The sequence below is a fragment of the Sapajus apella genome, unplaced genomic scaffold (genome assembly GCF_009761245.1).
Source record: "Sapajus apella isolate SASKATOON/1434 unplaced genomic scaffold, GSC_monkey_1.0 scaffold88, whole genome shotgun sequence".
In the NCBI taxonomy this organism is placed as follows: domain Eukaryota; kingdom Metazoa; phylum Chordata; class Mammalia; order Primates; family Cebidae; genus Sapajus; species Sapajus apella.
Genome location: NW_022437028.1, coordinates 6,668,359 through 6,674,055, shown reverse-complemented (window position 1 = coordinate 6,674,055; position 5,697 = coordinate 6,668,359). Strand labels below are relative to the sequence as shown.

Sequence of the window (5,697 nt, the reverse complement as noted above, 5' to 3'; positions counted from 1 at the left end):
TCCTGCTGGGCCTTCTGCTCACCTTCCTGGACCATCTGTGTCCCTGCCCACTCAGTGCCACACTCCCCAGACTGTGGAATGCATCTCCAGTGCCATCTGGGGGCCAGTTACTGCACCTGGTCCCCAGGCAGAGCTCTTGGCCTGGCAGCATCCAGACAGGTATTAGGTGCCCAGTGATGGTGGCATGTGGGTGGGGACGGAAGCACATCCAAGTCTAGCCCTCTGATTAGGAGGATGACAGTCTTAGAATTTCTTGTTCTGGTTTTTTTTTTTAATTTTTTCTTTCCTATCATTTTCAGACAAAGAAATGCATTGTTCTGTTTTCTCTAGAGTTCTTGTTCTCCAGCTCCAGGCTTTCTGGTTCACAGGCATGAGGCAAACCCTTGCTGTGGGAATAGCAGTGACCGTGGGTAGGGCCATGGCAGCTGGGAGAGGAAACCGGGGTCGCCCCCAGAGCGAGTGGGGACATGGAGGCTGAGCTGCTGTCGGAGCTGCAGAAACACCTTGAGGGGCACCGTGGGTGATGGGGAACACCATTGCAGCCTAGAAATTCGGTTTCCTGAGGTTTAGCCCGACTTTGAAGAGTGTTTAAGAACGGAGGTCTCCTGGCTGAGCGTGGTGGCTCACGCCTGTAATCCCAACACTTTGGGAGGCCAAGGCAGGAGGCTCGCCTGAGGTCAGGAGTGGGAGAGCAGCCTGGCCAACATGGTGAAACCCCGTCTCTACTAAAAATATAAAAACTAGCTGAGCATGGTGACACACGCCCGTAATCCCAGCTAGATTATGGAGGCTGAGGCAAGAGAATCGCTGGAACCCAGGAGGCAGAGGTTGCAGTAAGCTGAGATAGTGACACTGCACTCCAGCCTGGGTGACAGAGTGAGACTGTCTCAAAAAAAGCAAAAGCAGGGCCCTCTGCCTCAGTGTGTCCTGGAGCCAGCCGGGGCCTGTCCTAATTTGGAGCACATCCTTCCTGGTGCCTAGACATGCCAAGGCCCCTCCCACATGGGACACCCACTCCGTTTAGCATCTGACCACATGTTTCAAAACACAGCTGTTTCTGTTTTAGAAACTTGGAAGGCGGAACGTGTTTTAGCGTCTTCTAAGCGGGTCTGCTGAGGACCAGACCACTTAAGGCTGAGTGGACGCAGAGTCAGCTGCAGCCCCTTCTTGCCTCGTGCTGATGATCTGTGCATGGCATTATGTAGATCACCTGCGGCAAACTCATCCACTATCCTGTGTGTGGGCTTCTAAAACACTTGCCCTGGGTGAAACGGAATAAACCTGTGATGCTATTGAAAGTCTTTCTGTTCTTGGGGGGATGCTGTGGGCAGAGGGGATAAACCACAGCCCCCGGCCCTCCCCTGGCGTCTACTGCGTGGGGAGACCCACAGCGCTCCCAGGCCATTTCCTGTCGCTGGTCACTGGCCAGTGTCCTCCTAGGCTGCCCCGGTGAGGGGGCGTGGACATTTCTAGCATGGAGGCAGGGTGCTCACGCCCAGACGCCGCTGTGGCGCTCCCACCAGGTGGGACCCCGAGAACGTAGGGTGCCTCTGCCTGCTGCTTCCCCTCCCAGACAAGACCCTCTCTTTCCAGCAACAAAGGAAGGGGCAGCCCCAGAGGGTGGCTGAGTGACAACGGAGCCGATCTGGACAGGGTCGGCTTAGAGGTCCCCCCAGTCCCTTCAGGAGGAGCCACCGGAGCTCTGGTCACCTCGGGACATTCTCCAGCTCCAGGTCCCTGTGGCTCTCAGGCTGGAGTCCGGGCTCTCCAGACGGGCAGCCGGAACAGGTGAGTCTGTCCTGTGGGCTGCTGGCACTGATGAGGAAACACCAGGCAGCTTATGTTTTTTTGTTTTTGTTTCCAAGATGGAGTTTTGCCCTGTCGCCCAGGCCAGAGTGCAGTGGCGCGATCTGGGCTCACTGCAACCTCCACCTCCCAGGTTCAAGCAATTCTCCTGCCTCAGCCTCCCAAGTAGCTAGGATTACCAGTATCCGCCACTATGCCTGGCTAACTTTTGTGTTTTTAGTAGAGATGGGGTTTCACCATGTTGGCCAGGCTGGTCCCAAACTCCTGGCCTCAAGTGATCCTGCTGCCTCGGCCTCCCAAAGTGCTGGGATTACGGGTGTGAGCCACCGCTCCCCGCCCAAGGCTTTTTGCCTTAGATGCTGTAGATCCCTGGTGGGAGCCAGCAGGGCAAGGCCCAAACAGGATCTGAGACCCATGTAGAACCTGCCAACCTGTAGCTCACACCTGTAATCCTGGCACTTTGGGAGGCCGAGGTGGGTGGATCACTTGAGCCAAGGAGTTCGAGACCAGCCTGGGCAACATAGCAAGACCGTCTGCACAAAAATACAAAGATTAGCCAGGCTTGGTGGCACATACCTGTAGTCCCAGCTACTGGGGAGGCTGAGGTGGGAGGAGCATCTGAGCCCAGGGAGGTCGAAGCTGCAGTGAGCCAAGATTGTGCCACTGCCCTCCAGCCTGGGTGACAAGAGTGAGACCCTGTCTTAAACCCTTTCCCAGCCTGTCTGTGGCCCACGCACCCTTGGGTACTGTGGGATAGGAGACAGGCTGGCTCAACACAAATTGAGGCAGGAATAACCCCAGAGAATGGGCCTCGGATGGAGCTTGATCCTGTCCCTGGCCTCAGCCTCACCACCTGCCACCCTGAACAAGCATGCTGTGCTCGTTTCTGAATGTCCTTCCAAAGCGGCTGGGGAATGTTAGCTGAGCCCCCGCTTGGCCGGCTCTGGTGTGGGGTGTCTCCGGAAGCCGCCCTTGGAGGCGGCATTTCCCCATCAGGTGTGTCCATAGGCCCATGCCTCACTGTCCCCTTGCTTGAAGCTCCAAGAGCATAAGAGCAGGCAGCCTGGTCTGCTGAGGACTGTGCTGACCGATGCAGAAACAGCCACCCAAAACATGGGGTAAGCAGATGTTACCCTGTAGGCGGTGGCTCCTGGGGCCCAGCCCTTCAGAAACAATGGGGCGGGCTGGGCATGGTGGCTCATACCTGTTAATCCCAGTGCTTTGGGAGGCTGAGGTGGGAAGGTCACTTGAGCCCAGGAGTTTGAGGCTGCAGTGAGCCATGATTGCACCACTGCACTCCAGCCTGGGCAACAGAGCAAGATCCTGCCTCCAAAAATAAAAAATAAAACAGGTTGGGTACGGTGGCTCACGCCAGTAATCCTAGCACTTTGGGAGGCTGAGGTGGGCGGATCACGAAGTTAGGAGTTTGAGACCGGCCTGACCAACATGGTGAAACCCCGTCTCTACTAAAAATACAAAAAAATTAGCTGGGCATGGTGGCACATGCCTGTAATCCCAGCTACTTGGGAGGCTGAGGCAGGAGAATCACTTGAACCTGGGAGACGGGAGGTTGCAGTGAGTTGAGATTGCACCACTGCACTCCAGCCTAGGCAACAAGAGTGAAACTCCGTCTCAAGAGGAAAAAAAAAAAAAAAAAAAGGAAAAGGAAGCATACGAGGCTATGGAGCAGTGTACCAGGGGCAGCCCGTGGTAGAAGCGTCCCAGCGCGGCCTTCCCCAGCCCCATCCTCGTTGGGTGAGGTGTCGTGGGTCTTCGTGTCACAGCTTCAAGGACAGACCCAACTCTGGGTGCCCCCAACTTACCAGGTAATGGAGTTTCCTAAAGTGTGTTGTGAGGAATGCTGGAAGGGCCAGCACGGAGGGACCCTGTGGACAGAGGTTTCTTTTTTTTTTTTTTTTTTTTTTTTGAGACAGAGTCTTACTCTGTCACCCAGGCTGGAGTGCAATGGCACGATCTCGACTCACTGAAACCTCTGCCTCCCAGGTTCAAGCGATTCTCCTGCCTCAGCCTCCTGAGTAGCTGGGATTACAGGTGCGTGCCACCATGCCAAGCTAATTTTTGTATTTGTAGTAGAGACGGGGTTTCAACATTTTGGCCAGGCTGGTCTTGAACTCCTGACCTTGTGATCCACCTGCCTCAGCCTCCCAAAGTGCTGGGATTACAGGCATGAGGCACCGTGCCCGGCCTGGACAGAGGTTTCTTTGCTCCACGGTGTCCCCAAGCCTCCGCAGGCCTCTCCCCTCAAAGTCTCTGTGCCTCGTTCTCCGGATGTCCCTCCCCATGGAGCCCTGCATTGCTGGAGCCTCCTGCAGGAGCCAGCCCAGCCAGTCAGGGACAGAGACCCTGCACTGGCCCCGTTGAGAGTGGACCACGGGCTGGCTTATCTGCTCCAGTGCAGTGAGGATCAGCTGGAGCTCCAGCCCGACTCGTATCTGGATTCAAAGTGAGGCATGACTCGGGGTCTGGGACACTGGGAGGAAGCCAGCCTCCGTGCTCTTGCTCCAAGTGAGCTGACCAGGAAGCTGAAGGCAAGCTGGCCTGGGAGCCACTCCCACACACCCAGCGGCTGGGCTCTCCCAGCAGCTAGAAACCCAGCAGCCTCTCCCTTGGGTCTGTGCTGGGTTCTTCAGCCCTCCATGGGGCCCAGCGGCTGAGATGCTTTTTTTTTTTTTTTTCCCCAGATGGAGTCTCACGTCTCACTGTCGCCCAGGCTTGAGCACAGTGGTATGATCTCGGCTCACTGCAACCTCTGCCTTCAGGGTTCAAGTGATTCTCCTGCCTCAGCCTCCTGAGTAGCTGGGATTACAGCCATGTGCTACCACGACTGGCTAATTTTGTATTTTTAGTATAAACAGGTTTCACAGTCTTGGCCAGGCTGGTCTGGAACTCCTGACCTTGTGATCCGCCCACCTCAGCCTCCCAAAGTGCTGGGATTACAGGAGTAAGCCACCACCCCTGGCAGGATGCTCCTTTACAGACGGTGCACAGCTCCGAGCCTTACAGCTTCCAGAGGGTTCTGGGGATGACTGTAAAGAGCAGTGCTGGCCCCGAACCTTTCCTGTTCCCTGGATTTAGTTCCCAGCAGGTGGCAGGGAAATGAACATTTGTCCCATAGTGGTGGGAGGGAAGCATGCAAATCCAGGCCACCCCTCAGCCTGCCCCTCGCCCGGCCACAGGGACAGCAGAGCAGCCACCTGATCCAGGTAAGCCCCCACCACACACACAGCCCCATCACAAGGGAACAGCCTCTTGGTGTCCTAGAAGGTGAGAAGCTTTTCTCTTTTTATTTATTTTAGAGACAGAGTCTTGCTCTGTTGCCAAGTATAGTGGGATGATCATGAGCTCACTGCAGCCTTGACCTCATGGGCTAAAACCATCCTCTAAACTCAGCGTCTAGTGCAGCTGGGACTACAGGCCGCCACACCTAGCTAATGTTTTTATTTTTTGTTGAGACGGGGTCTCACTATGTTGCTCAGGCTGGTCTCAAGTGATCCTCCCACCTCAGCCCCCCAAAGTGCTGGAATTACAGGTGTGAGCCACTGTGCCTGGCCGGGAGCTTTAATTTTTCCTACTTCTTAACAGCATTATGGGGCTGGGGGAGGCGCTCAGATTTCCTTGACCTCCTCACATCCCCAAACCCCTAGGCGGGGCGGTGGGGGGTTGTCAAGCAAGACTCAGGCCAAGCCTGACTCTGAAGCTGTTTGTTACCAGCTCTTTAGTCTAAACTTAAAATCTGCAACCAGCTGTTCTCCAACCCAACACATTCCACAATCGAAGGGACTGGGCGGTGAGATATCGGGAAACCCCAAGAAAAGAGATGCATCATAAAGGAGAAAATCATTTAAAATGTTCTCCCCCCGCCCCCCCCCC

At 55.5% G+C, this 5,697-nt stretch overlaps 1 long non-coding RNA gene across 1 annotated transcript; it reads right to left on the bottom strand.

Annotated features, from left to right (window-relative positions):
* Positions 1–5,369: 5,369 nt before the first annotated feature.
* On the bottom strand, positions 5,370–5,685 carry LOC116534583. The gene is made up of 2 exons (XR_004261782.1): positions 5,597–5,685; positions 5,370–5,538 (listed from the first exon to the last, which is right to left on the bottom strand). It is a non-coding gene; the product is annotated as an uncharacterized LOC116534583 (long non-coding RNA).
* Between the last annotated feature and the right edge of the window lie 12 nt (positions 5,686–5,697).